Source organism: Arachis hypogaea, chromosome 2 (assembly GCF_003086295.3).
Source record: "Arachis hypogaea cultivar Tifrunner chromosome 2, arahy.Tifrunner.gnm2.J5K5, whole genome shotgun sequence".
Classification (NCBI taxonomy): Eukaryota; Viridiplantae; Streptophyta; class Magnoliopsida; order Fabales; family Fabaceae; genus Arachis; species Arachis hypogaea.
The window spans coordinates 15,896,041-15,910,237 of record NC_092037.1 but is presented as its reverse complement, the minus strand read 5'-3'; the positions used below and the strand labels follow the sequence as shown (position 1 = coordinate 15,910,237).

The 14,197-nt window shown below is 39.6% G+C and overlaps 1 non-coding gene across 1 annotated transcript; it reads right to left on the bottom strand.

The window, feature by feature from the left end:
* Positions 1–1,942: 1,942 nt before the first annotated feature.
* On the bottom strand, positions 1,943–2,050 carry LOC112766499 (small nucleolar RNA R71). Its single transcript, XR_003184401.1, has one exon. It is a non-coding gene; the product is annotated as a small nucleolar RNA R71 (small nucleolar RNA).
* Positions 2,051–14,197: the final 12,147 nt, after the last annotated feature.

Sequence of the window (14,197 nt, the reverse complement as noted above, 5' to 3'; positions counted from 1 at the left end):
CTAAGGCTTGGCTGGCCATTGGCCATGTCTAGTGTTTTGGACCGAAACTTTCCTTGAAAGCTTGGCTGGCTGTGAAGCCATGTCTAATTCCTGGACCGGAGTCTTAGACTAGCATTGCACTGATTCCTGGAATTCTCATTAAGAACTTTGATATCTTTTTCCACTTAATTTTCGAAAAAGCACAAAAAAATTTACAAAATCATAAAAACAAAAAAAATATTCTATGTTTCTTGTTGAGACACTAGTTTCATTTTAAGTTTGGTGTCAATTGCATGCATTCATTCATGTGTCTTAGTGATCTTCAAGAGGTTCTTGATGATTTCTTACTCTAATCTTTAAATTCTCTTGACTTGAGTGTTTTGTGTGTCTCATATGCATTCTCATTAGTGTCAGTAGTATACAAACTGTTAAGTTTGGTGTCTTGCATGCATTGTTATTTGATTCTTGTTGCATTTTGATTTTTCCTTATTATTAAAAATCCAAAAATATTTTTAATTTGTGTCTTCTCAAGTCAATAATACAGAGAATTGAAGATTCAGAACATACAGCAGAGGAATTACACAGAAAAAGCTGGGCGTTCAAAACGCCCAGTGAAGAAGGACAGACTGGCGTTTAAACGCCAGCCAGGGTACCTGGTTGGGCGTTTAACGCCCAAAAGGGTATAGTTTTGGGCGTTAAACGCCAGAATGTGCACCATTCTGGGCGTTTAACGCCAGGATGGCACAAGAGGGAAGATTTTGTTTTCAATGCAATTTTTTTTCAAGTTTTCAAGGTTTTTCAAAATCAAATCTTTTTCAAATCATATCTTTTCAATCAAATCTTTTTCAAAATCAATTTCTCTCTATTTTTTAAAATACTTGCTATCAATCAATGATTTGATTCAACATTTCAAGTATGTTGCCTTTTCTGTTGAGAAAGGTTTAATGTTTGAATCATATCTTTTCTTGTTAGCCAAGTTTTTAATTTTCAAAATCAAATCTTTTTAAAATATTTTTCAAATCATATCTTCTCAATCACATCTTTTTAAAACTAATCATATCTTCTTAACCACATCTTTTTCAAAATAGTTTTCAATCAAATCTTTTTTATTTCTAATTTCAAAATCTTTTTCAAAAATCACTTGATTTCTTTTCCACTTTCATTTTCGAAAATCAATTAGTGTTTTTCAAAAATGTTTTCAAAATCCTTTACTTAATTTTCGAAAATTACTTCCCTTCTTCTCACATCCTTCTATTTATGGACTAACACTATTTCTTAATGCAAAATTCGAACTCCATCTTCTTTGATAAGTTCGAATTTTCTACTTCTGTCGTCTACTTTTCTTTTCCTCTGACACCTAAAGGAATCTCTATACTGTGACATAGAGGATTCCATATTTTCTTGTTCCCTTCTCTTTCTTATGAGCAGGAGCAAGGACAAAAGCATTCTTGTTGAGGCTGATCCTGAACCTGAAAGGACCTTGAAGCGAAAGCTAAGAGAAGCCAAAGCACAACTCTCTGTAGAGGACCTAATAGAAATCTTCAAAGAAGAAGAACCTATGGCAGCCGAAAACAACAACAATGCCAACAATGCAAGGAAGGTGCTGGGTGACTTTACTGTACCTACTCCCAACTTTTATGGGAGAAGCATCTCTATCCCTGCCATTGGAGCAAACAACTTTGAGCTTAAGCCTCAATTAGTTTCTCTAATGCAACAGAATTGCAAGTTCCATGGACTTCCATTGGAAGATCCTCATCAGTTTTTAGCTGAATTCTTGCAAATCTGTGACAGTGTCAAGACTAATGGGGTTGACCCTGAGGTCTACAGACTGATGCTATTCCCTTTTGCTGTAAGAGACAGAGCTAGGACATGGTTGGACTCTCAACCTAAAGAAAGCCTGGACTCTTGGGAAAAGCTAGTCAATGCCTTCTTGGCAAAGTTCTTTCCACCTCAAAAATTGAGTAAGCTTAGAGTGGAAGTCCAAACCTTCAGACAGAAGGAAGGAGAATCCCTCTATGAAGCTTGGGAAAGATACAAACAATTAATCAGAAAGTGTCCTTCTGATATGCTTTCTGAATGGAGCATCATAGGCATTTTCTATGATGGTCTCTCTGAACTGTCCAAAATGTCTTTGGATAGCTCTGCTGGAGGATCTCTTCATTTGAAGAAGACGCCTACAGAAGCTCAAGAGCTGATTGAAATGGTTGCAAATAATCAATTCATGTACACTTCTGAAAGAAATCCTGTGAACAATGGGACTAGTCAGAAGAAAGGAGTTCTTGAGATTGACACTCTGAATGCCCTATTGGCTCAGAACAAAATATTGACTCAACAAGTCAATATGATTTCTCAAAGTCTGTCTGGAATGCAAAATGCACCAAGCAGTACTAAGGAGGCTTCATTTGAGGAAGAAGCTTATGATCTTGAGAACCCTTCAATGGAAGAGGTGAATTACATGGGAGAATCCTATGGGAACACCTATAATTCTTCATGGAGAAATCATCCAAATCTCTCATGGAAGGATAAACAGAGACCTCAACAAGGTTTCAACAATAATAATGGTGGAAGAAACAGGTTTAGCAATAGCAAGCCTTTCCCATCATCTTCTCAGCAACAGACAGAGAGTTCTAAGCAGAATACCTCTGACTTAGCAACCATGGTCTCTGATCTAATCAAAACCACTCAAAGTTTCATGACTGAAACAAGGTCCTCCATTAGAAACTTGGAGGCACAAGTGGGTCAGCTGAGCAAGAAAATTACTGAACTCCCTCCTAGTACTCTTCCAAGCAACACAGAAGAAAATCCAAAAGGAGAGTGCAAGGCCATCAACATGGCCGAATTTTGGGAGGAAGGAGAGGCAGTGAACACCACTGAGGAAGACCTCAATGGAAGTCCACTGGCCTCCACTGAGTTCCCCAATGAGGAACCATGGGAATCTGAGGCTCAAAATGAGACCATAGAGATTCCATTGGACTTACTTCTGCCATTCATGAGCTCTGATGAGTATTCTTCCTCTGAAGAGGATGAGTATGTCACTGAAGAGCAAGTTGCTAAATACCTTGGAGCAATCATGAAGCTAAATGACAAGTTATTTGGAAATAAAACTTGGGAGGATGAATCCCCTTTGCTCACCAAAGAACTTGATGACTTGTCTAGGCAGAAACTGCCTCAAAAGAGACAGGATCCTGGGAAGTTTTCAATACCTTGTACCATAGGCACCATGACCTTCAAGAAGGCCTTGTGTGACTTAGGGTCAAGTGTAAACCTCATGCCTCTCTCTGTAATGGAGAAGTTAGGGATTTTTGAGGTGCAAGCTGCAAAAATCTCACTAGAGATGGCAGACAATTCAAGAAAACAAGCCTATGGACTTGTAGAGGATGTTCTGGTAAAAGTTGAAGACCATTACATCCCTGCTGATTTCATAGTCCTAGAGACTGGGAAGTGCATGGATGAATCCATCATCCTTGGCAGACCCTTCCTAGCCATAGCAAGGGCTGTGATTGATGTTGATAGAGGAGAATTGATCATTCAAGTGAATGAAGAATCCTTTGTGTTTAAGGCTCAAGGATATCCCTCTTTCATCATGGAGAGGAAGCATGAAGAGCTTCTCTCAAAACAGAGCCAAACAGAGCCCCCACAGTCAAACTCTAAGTTTGGTGTTGGGAGGCCACAACCAAACTCTAAGTTTGGTGTTGAACCCCCACATTCAACTCTAAGTTTGGTTTTGGGAGGTTCCAACATTGCTCTGAACATCTGTGAGGCTCCATGAGAGCCCTCTGTCAAGCTACTGACTTTAAAGAAGCGCTTGTTGGGAGGCAACCCAATGTTATATTTTATCTATTCTCTTTTGTTATTTTATGTTTTTTGTAAGTTGATGATCATGAGAAGTCACAAAATCAATGAAAAAAGCAAAAACAGAATGAAAAACAGAAAGAAAAATAGCACACCCTGGAGGAGAGCATGCTGGCGTTTAAACGCCAGTAAGGCTAGCTGTTGGGCGTTTAACGCCCAGTCTGGCACCATTCTGGGCGTTTAACGCCAGAAAGGGGCACCAAACTGGCGTTAAACGCCAGAAAAGGGCAAGAAGCTGGCGTTAAACGCCAGAAATGGGCACCAGCCCGGCGTTTAACGCCAGAAATGGCTAAAAACGCAATTTTGCTTGCCATTTGGTGCAGGGATGACTTTTCCTTGACACCTCAGGATCTGTGGACCCCACAGGATCCCCACCTACCCAACCACACTCTCTCTCTTCTTCACCCATTCACCAATCACCTCAACACCTCTTCCCCAAAAACCCTTCACCTATCAAATCCCATCTTTCTCTTTACCACTCACATCCATCCTTCATAAAACCCCACCTACCTCACAATTCAAATTCAAACCACCTTCCCTCCCAAACCCACCCATACATGACCGAACCCTACCCTCTCCCCACTCCTATATAAACCCATCTTCGCTCCTTCATTTTCACACAACCTAAACACCACTTCTCCCCCTTTTGGCCGAACACAAAGCCATTCCATTCTTCCTCATTTCTTCTTCTTCTACTCTCTTCTTTCTTCTTTTGCTCGAGGACGAGCAAACCTTTTAAGTTTGGTGTGGTAAAAGTATTGCTTTTTGTTTTTCCATAACCATTTATGGCATCCAAGGCCGGAGAAACCTCTAGAAAGAGGAAAGGGAAGGCAAAAGCTTCCACCTCCGAGTCATGGGAGATGGAAAGATTCATCTCAAGGGTGCATCAAGACCACTTCTATGAAGTTGTGGCCTTAAAGAAGGTGATCCCCGAGGTCCCTTTTTCACTCAAAAAGGGTGAATATCCGGAGATCCGACATGAGATCCGAAGAAGAGGTTGGGAAGTTCTTACCAACCCCATTCAACAAGTCGGAATCTTAATGGTTCAAGAGTTCTATGCCAATGCATGGATCACCAAGAACCATGATCAAAGTGTGAACCCGGATCCAAAGAATTATCTTACAATGGTTTGGGGGAAATACTTGGATTTTAGTCCGGAAAGGGTAAGGTTGGCATTCAACTTGCCCATGATGCAAGGAGATGAACATCCTTACACTAGAAGGGTCAACTTTGATCAAAAGTTGGACCAAGTCCTCACAGTCATATGTGAAGAGGGCGCCCAATGGAAGAGAGATTCAAGAGGGAAGCCGGTTCAATTGAGAAGGCATGACCTCAAACCCGTGGCTAGAGGATGGTTGGAGTTTATCCAACGCTCAATCATTCCCACTAGCAATCGGTCCGAAGTTACCATAGACCGGGCTATCATGATTCATAGCATCATGATTGGAGAAAAAATAGAAGTTCATGAGGTTATATCTCAAGAACTTTATAAGGTGGTGGACAAGTCTTCTACCTTGGCAAGGTTAGGCTTTCCTCATCTCATTTGTCACCTCTGTTATTCGGTTGGAGTTGACATAGAGGGAGACATCCCTATTGATGAGGACAAGCCCATTACTAAGAAGAGGATGGAGCACACAAGAGATCTCACTCATCATGAGATCCCTGAGATACCTCAAGGGATGCACTTTCCTCCACAAAACTATTGGGAGCAACTAAACACCTCCCTAGGAGAATTGAGTTCCAACATGGGACAACTAAGGGTGGAGCATCAAGAACACTCCATCATCCTCCATGAAATTAGAGAAGATCAAAGAATCATGAGAGAGGAGCAACAAAGACAAGGAAGAGACATTGAGGAGCTCAAGCACTCCATAGGATCTTCAAGAGGAAGAAAGAGCCGCCATCACTAAGGTGGACCCGTTCCTTAATTTCCTTGTTCTTTATTTTCCTGTTTTTCGAAATTTTAGGCTTATGTTTGTCTATGTTTGTGTCTTGTGATCATTAGTATCTTAGTGTCTATACCTTAAAGTTATGAATGTCCTATGAATCCATCACCTTTCTTGAATGAAAAATGTTCTTAATTGAAAAAGAAAAGAATTGCATGAATTTTGAATTTTATAACAGTTTGATTATTTTGATGTGGTGGCAATACTTTTGTTTTCTGAATGTATGCTTAAACAGTGCATATGTCTTTTGAATTTGTGGTTCATGAATGTTGGCTCTTGAAAGAATGATGAAAAAGGAGACATGTTACTGAGGATCTGAAAAATCATTAAAATGATTCTTGAAGCAAGAAAAAGTAGTGATTCAAAAAAAAAAAGTTCGAAAAAAAAAGGAGAAAAAGAAAGAAAAAGAAAGAAAAAGAAAGAAATAAAGTTGTGATCCAAGGCAAAAAGAGTGTGCTTAAGAACCCTGGACACCTCTAATTGGGGACTCTAGCAAAGCTGAGTCACAATCTGAAAAGGTTCACCCAATTATGTGTCTGTGGCATGTATGTATCCGGTGGTAATACTGGAAGACAGAGTGCTTTGGGCCACGGCCAAGACTCAATAAGTAGCTATGTTCAAGAATCATCATACTTAACTAGGAGAATCAATAACACTATCTGGATTCTGAGTTCCTAAAGAAGCCAACCATTCTGAATTTCAAAGGATAGAGTGAGATGCCAAAACTGTTCAGAGGCAAAAAGCTAAAAGCCCCGCTCATCTAATTGATACTGATCTTCATAGATGTTTTTGGAATTCATTGCATATTCTCTTCTTTTTATCTTATTTGATTTTCAGTTGCTTGAGGACAAGCAACAATTTAAGTTTGGTGTTGTGATGAGCGGATAATTTGTACGCTTTTTGGCATTGTTTTTAGTATGTTTTTAGTATGATCTAGTTAGTTTTTAGTATATTTTTATTAGTTTTTAGTTAAAATTCACTTTTCTGGACTTTACTATGAGTTTGTGTGTTTTTCTGTGATTTCAGGTATTTTCTGGCTGAAATTGAGGGACCTGAGCAAAAATCTGATTCAGAGACTAAAAAGGACTGCATATGCTGTTAGATTCTGACCTCCCTGCACTCGAAGTGGATTTTCTGGAGCTACAGAAGCCCAATTGGCGCTCTTCCAACGGCGTTGGAAAGTAGACATTCTGGGCTTTCCAGCAATATATGATAGTCCATACTTTGCCCAAGATTTGATGGCCCAAACAGGCGTTCAAAGTCACCCTCAGAATTCCCAGCGTTAAACGCCGGAACTGGCACCAAAATGGGAGTTAAACGCCCAAACTGGCACTAAAGCGGGCGTTTAACTCCAGAAGGAGTCTCTACACGAAAAATGCTTCATTTCTCAGCCCAAGCACACACCAAGTGGGCCCGGAAGTGGATTTTTATGTCATTTACTCATCTCTGTAAACCTTAGGCTACTAGTTCTCTATAAGTAGGACCTTTTACTATTGTATTGAGATATCTGGGTAGCTACCTTTGTTCTGATGCTATCTTAGATCACTGGGAGGCTGGCCATTTGGCCATGCCTAGACCTTGTTCTTATGTATTTTCAACGGTGGAGTTTCTACACACCATAGATTAAGGTGTGGAGCTCTGCTGTACCTCGAGTATTAATGCAATTACTATTGTTCTTCCATTCAATTCCGCTTGTTCTTGTTCCAAGATATCACTTGTTCTTCAACTTGATGAATGTGATGATCCATGACACTCATCATCATTCTCACCTATGAACGTGTGCCTGACAACAACCTCCGTTCTACCTTTGATTGGGTGAATATCTCTTGGATTCTTTAACCGGAATCTTCGTGGTATAGGCTAGAACTGATGGCGGCATTCAAGAGAATCCGGAAGGTCTAACCTGTCTGTGGTATTTTGAGTAGGATTCAATGATTGAATGACTGTGACGTGCTTCAAACTCCTGAGGGCGGGGCATTAGTGACAGACGCAAAAGAATCACTGGATTCTATTCCGGCCTGATCGAGAACCGACAGATGGATAGCCGTGCCGTGACAGGGTGCGTTGAACATTTCCACTGAGAGGATGGGAGGTAGCCACTGACAACGGTGAAACCCTTGCTTAAGCTTGCCATGGAAAGGAGTAGGAAGAATTGGATGAAGACAGTAGGAAAGCAGAGAGACGGAAGGGACAAGCATCTTCATACGCTTATCTAAAACTCCTACCAATGAATTACATAAGTACCTCTATCTTTATCTTTATATTTTTCGCATATCACCATACCCATTTGAGTTTGCCTGACTAAGATTTACAAGGTGACCATAGCTTGCTTCATACCAACAATCTCTGTGGGATCGACCCTTACTCGCGTAAGGTTTATTACTTGGACGACCCAGTACACTTGCTGGTTAGTTGTGCGAAGTTGTGTTTATGCCATGGTATTGAACACCAAGTTTTTGGATTCATTACCGGGGATTATTTGATTTGTGAAAAGTATTGATCACAATTTCGCGCTATCAAGTCTCCTTTGTGGTTGCACAACTGGTTTAGCATCATCTTCTAGAAGGATCTTGTGCATACACTTGGTTGGACTAATCCCCTTTAAGTCACTAATGGTCCATCCAAGAGCTGTTTTATGGATCTTGAGCACTGAAACAAGCGCCTCTTCCTCCTTAGGCTTCAGGGAAGAGCTAATTATCACTGGATAGGAATCATTTTCACCTAAGAACACATATTTCAGAGAAGGGGGTAAGGGTTTGAGTTCAAGCTTGGGGGCTTCATTCTCCTTTATAGGCGTGTTCATCAGCTCCTTTTGGGGTGGCGAATCATCAACTTCAACTAATTCATACTCAGAAATAGGATCCAGAACATCATCAAGTACCTCAGTTTCCAGTACTTCTTGAACAAGTGGTTCAATAACATCTATTTTCATACACCTCCCAGAATCATTGGGGTGCTTGAGGGCTTCAAAAATATTTAGGACCACCTGTTCTTCATTGACCCTCAGGGTTAATTCACCCTTTTGCACATCAATCAGAGCTCTACATGTAGCTAAAAAGGGTCTACCAAGTATAATAGAGGGTTTTACCTCCTCTTCCATGTCTAATATAACAAAATCAACAGGGAAAATAAATGGTCCTACTTTAACAAGTAAATCTTCAACTACACCCACAGGTAATTTAATAGAAAGATCAGCAAGTTGAAGAGAAATACGAGTGGGTTTTACCTCCTCAATTTGAAGCTTTTCATCACTGAAAGTGGCATGAGGTTGATGCTAGCTCCAAGATCACATAAAGCTCTCTGAATGCCGACTTCTCCAATGGTGCAAGGAATGACAAAGCTCCCTGGGTCTGACATCTTCTCAGGAAGGGTGTGTTGAATAATAGCACTGCATTCCTTGGTTAACACCACGGTTTCTTTCTCCTTCCAATTCCTCTTGTGGGTCAACAACTCTTTCATAAATTTAGCATAGAGAGGCATTTGCTCCAGAGCCTCTGCAAAAGGGATGTTGATCTGCAGCTTCTTGAAGACATCTAAAAATTTAGAGAATTGCTTTTCTTTGGACGCCTTCTGAAGCCTCTGAGAATATGGCATTTTTGGCTTGTATTCAGGGGCCTTTGGTAAGGTGGGATAAGTGTCAAGAGAGTCAGGAAACGGGTTGTCTGCACGCTTAGGGGGGACGTGCTCTACCTCTTCCTTCTTCTCCTCTAGAGCTTTCTTTTCAACTAGCTCTTCATTGACCTTGGTCTCAAAACCAGCTACCTTACCACTTCTCAATTGAATAGCCTTGCAATCTTCTCTTGGGTTCACCACTGTATTACCAGGGAATGTATTTGAAGACCTTTCAGGTAATTGCTTGCTCATTTGACCTATTTGCACCTCGAAGTTTCTAATGGAGGCTCTAGTTTCTTGCATGAAACTCATCATCATCTCCCACTTAGAATCTTCTTGAGATTTCGAATTTGTCTGCTGAGGTGGTTGTTGTTGCTGATATTGAAATTGGCGGTTATTATAGTTGTTCTGTTGAAAACTGCTCTGAGAACTATTGTTGAAGTTCTGAGGTCTCTGAGGTTGATCTCTCCACCCAAAATTTGGGTGATTCCTCCACCCCTGATTATATGTCTTAGAATATGGATCATTGTTGGGATTTCTAGGACCATTCCCCATGTAATTCACCTGTACAAAAGATGGTTGAGCATAATCATAATTATCATTTTGCACAAAGTTACCTGTCATGTCATAAGAGGTCTCTTGGGGTGGATTTTGAGTGTTGATAGCTGAGACTTGCATGCCACCCATCTGTTGAGTAAGTTGATTTATCTGCTGAGACATAAGCTTGTTCTGAGCAAGAAGAGCATTAACAGCTTCTACTTCCAACACGCCTCTCTTCTGAGCGGCCTCCAAGTTCACAGGATTCCTGTTAGATGTGTATAAATATTGGTTGCTTGCAACCAATTCAATCAGCTCAATAGTCTCCTCTGGTATCTTCTTCTTGTGCAATGAACCACCTGCAGAAGTGTCTAGGCTCATCTTTGACATCTCTCCTAAGCCTTCATAAAAGATATCTAGTTGGGTCCACTTGGAGAACATGTCTGGAGGGCATTGCCTAGTCAGTAGCTTGTATCTCTCCCAAGCTTCATAAAGAGTTTCACCCTCCTTCTGCTTAAAGGTCTGAACCTCCAACCTAAGCTTAGTCAGCTTCTTTGGTGGGAAAAATTTAGTGAAAAACTCTGTAACAACCTTTTCCCAAGTATTCAAACTCTCTTTTGGTTGGAAATCTAGCCATAGCTTTGCTTTATCCCTCAGAGCAAATGGGAAAAGCATGAGTTTGTACACCTCTGGGTTCACTCTATTTGTCTTCACAGTGTCACATATCTGTAGAAAATCAGATATGAACTGATTTGGATCTTCATGAGGAAGTCCATGATACTGGTAGTTTTGCTGCACCAGGGTGACCAGTTGTGGCTTCAATTCAAAGTTGTTTGCAGTTATAGGAGGCACCACAATGCTTTTTCCATAGAGATCCGTAGTAGGGGCAGAATAAGAGCCAAGCACTCTTCTCTGCTGATCATCCCCATTCGGATTTACCACATTGGCATTAGCATTATTATTTGCCATAGTGGATTCTGCAGCCTTGCAAAGTCTTGCTTGTTGTAAACGTCGCCTGAAAGTTCTTTCAGGTTCAGGATCAAAGTCTAAGAAATGTTCTTTGTCTCTATTCCTGCGCATACACAAGCAGAAAACAAGAAAAAATGGGATTCTCTACGTCAGAGTACAGAGAAATCCCTGTGAGGTAACCTGTGTAAAATAATAAAATAAAAATACTAACTAAATAAATAAAATTTCGAAAATAATAATTGAAAATAAATAAAAGTTTCGAAAATTAAAAAAAATAAACAGAAAAATTAAAATAAGATCAATTGGATAACACCAAACTTAATTTCAGAAATTAAAGAAAAATATTAATACTAAAATATATTTAAATATTTTTTTTGAGATAAAAATAAAATAAATCTAATAGAATAAAAATAAAATAAAAAATAGAAAGAAACGAAAATGAAAATAAAAGAAAATAAAAATAAAAAGGAAAATAAAAAAAAAATATGGACGCAGGTTTGAGAACAAAATTCAAAGGTTAAATAAGGTTAAATAAAGTAAGAAAATTAAAACGGGGGACAGGGGAGGGGGTTATCAACAAAACAACGAAGAAAAGTTTTTTAAAAAAAAAATTTACGGAAATAAAAACAAACAAAAATAAAAAATAAAAATTAATAATAATAAAATAAAACTAATTAAAATTAAAAACGTCTAATCTAAGCAATCAAACAACTAATAGTTGTTAATCACAGTCAATTCCCGGCAACGGCGTCAAAAACTCGGTGCGGTATTTACAACCACACTTACTAACCGGCAAGTGCACCAGGTCGTACCAAGTAATACCTTACGTGAGTAAGGGTCGATCCCACGAGAATTGATGGATTAAGCAACAATGGTTAATTGATTTGGCTTAGTTAGACAATCAGAAAATAGTGTTGGAAGTTCAAAAGCATTAACCAATAAAGAAGAGTTTGAAGACAGGAAAATAAGAATGTTGGGAATAAAATATTTAGAAAGCAGTTAAGACTTCAGAGTTATCTATTTTCTGGATTGACTTTTCTTATAAACTATTTTAATCATGCAAGATTTAATTCATGGCAAACTATTTGTGACTAGACCCTAATTCCTTAGACATTCCTAGTCTCCTCTAAAATTCATCAACTGCCAATTCCTTGGTCAATTAATTCCAATTAGAGGGTGATGATCAAATTCTAGTTTATATGCCACAAGAATTCTAATTATCCAAAAATAAAGGGATTATATGTCACGTATCCCGTTAAATACAAACAATTAGAAATTCAGGATAATATGTTTTCAAGCTATTGTTCAAGTAAAGAGTTTTTCCAAGTTATACAAGAACTCAATTAGAACATGGGTCATACTTCTGTTCCACCCAAATTCATAAAATTAAGAACAAAAACAATTATTGAAATATATATCAAAACATGAATTAAAATAGAAAAATAATATTATCAATCCATACAATAGACAGAACTCTTAACCTTAACAGTGGAGGTTTAGTTGCTCATGGTAAAGAGAAAATAAGGATTCAGGTAAAATGTACTGGAAAAATGTTCTGTTGGAATCACCCTGTTGGAATCCCTTTTATAACTAATCCTAATAAATTTAAAATCTAATTATCTAAAACTAAAAATTAAAATAATATCTTTTCCTTGAATTCAAATTTGAATTTAAATTTGAGTTAATTTAAATAATCAAATCTTCAATGGATGGATGGGGACCACTTGAATTGTCCATTCTGCAACTTCTAATCTATGTTTTCTGGGCTGAAAACTGGGTCAAAACAGCCCAGAGATTGCCCCCAGCGTTTTCTGCATTATTCTGCACTTCGCGCATGTCACGCATCCGCGTCGTCCACGCGTTCGCGTCATTTGTGCAGATTCCAGTCCACGCGTTCGCGTCAGGCACGCGATCGCGTCATTGCGATTTCCTCCATTCCGCGTGGTCGCGTGAGCCATGCGTCCGCATTGGTATTCGCTGGTCATCTCCTTGACTTCTTCTCTTTCTCTGCAGAAACTTCATCAATTCCATCCGAATGCTACCTAAAATCAATAAAATTGCACAAAACTCAAAATAGCATCCATAGTGGCTAAAATATAATTAATTCTTAATTAAATTCAACAAATTAGATGCAAATTCACTAGGAAAAGATAGGAAAGATGCTCACGCATCACAACACCAAACTTAAAGGTTTGCTTGTCCTCAAGCAAAGAAGAATGGCAAATCAGGGAAGCTGTGCGGCGCAAGCGACGCGGCCGCGTGGGGCACGCGGTCGCGCGAATTGCGCTTATACTGATTGACGTCGTCGCGTCCGTCACGCGGTCGGGTGACCCGTTTCATGCTACTGGCGCGAGGGCAGCCTCGCGCTCGCACAACTCTCGGTTTGAAAATTTATTTTTTTTGCCAAATCTTGGGTGACGCGATCGCGTGGGGCATGCGACCGCGTGAGTGGCCATTAGAAGGACATGACGCGGACGCGTGAGCCATGCGTCCGTGTGGGAAGAATTAGGCGTTCAGCGCCAATCCAGCACCACTCTAGCACAACTTTCGGTCGTGCACCCTTTTCACGTCGAATTCCAGGGCACGCGGCCACGTGAGTGACGCGGTCGCGTGGGAGGCCAATGTTCCCACCCGACGCGGACGCGTCAATGAGGTGGTCGCGTCGCGTAAAAATGCAAAGTCATAGGGACCATCAGGGACTAAACCACCACCAATGGCTAAGGGTAAAAAACAATCAAATGCTGAAGGAAATACTTCATCTGCTCTACCATCACAAGATGAGGTCCAAGTCTCCCAATCAGCTCCTCAACTACTGTCACATGCAAAACATTATTATTTGTTTAATTTATTTTCATACATATTAGATTTAAAAAGATTGCATTGCTATCATTGGTTGCTAACTTTGTGCATTTCATTTGGTATTATTGTAGGAGTGACGTTAGGATTTTCGCTAGTAAAGAATTTTATAAAAATAATCGCGTTGTAGATATAGATTCTAAACCAACAGAAATTCCTTCGTACAAATGTTTTGGTTGTCACAAGTAACAAACCCCTAAATAAATTGATAACCGAAGTATTTAAACCTCGGGTTGTCTTCTCAAGGAACTGCAGGGAAGTATGTTCTTATTATTGGTTATGGAGGTTGTAAATTGGGGTTTTGAGAATGAGGAGCGAATAGTTTAATTAGAAATTAAATTAAATGAAGAACAAGCAATTTAAATGGCAAGTAAAATAAATAAATGACTGTAAATAAACTTTTGGCAAGGTATGAGAAATTGGAAGTCCTATCCTAGTTATCCTTA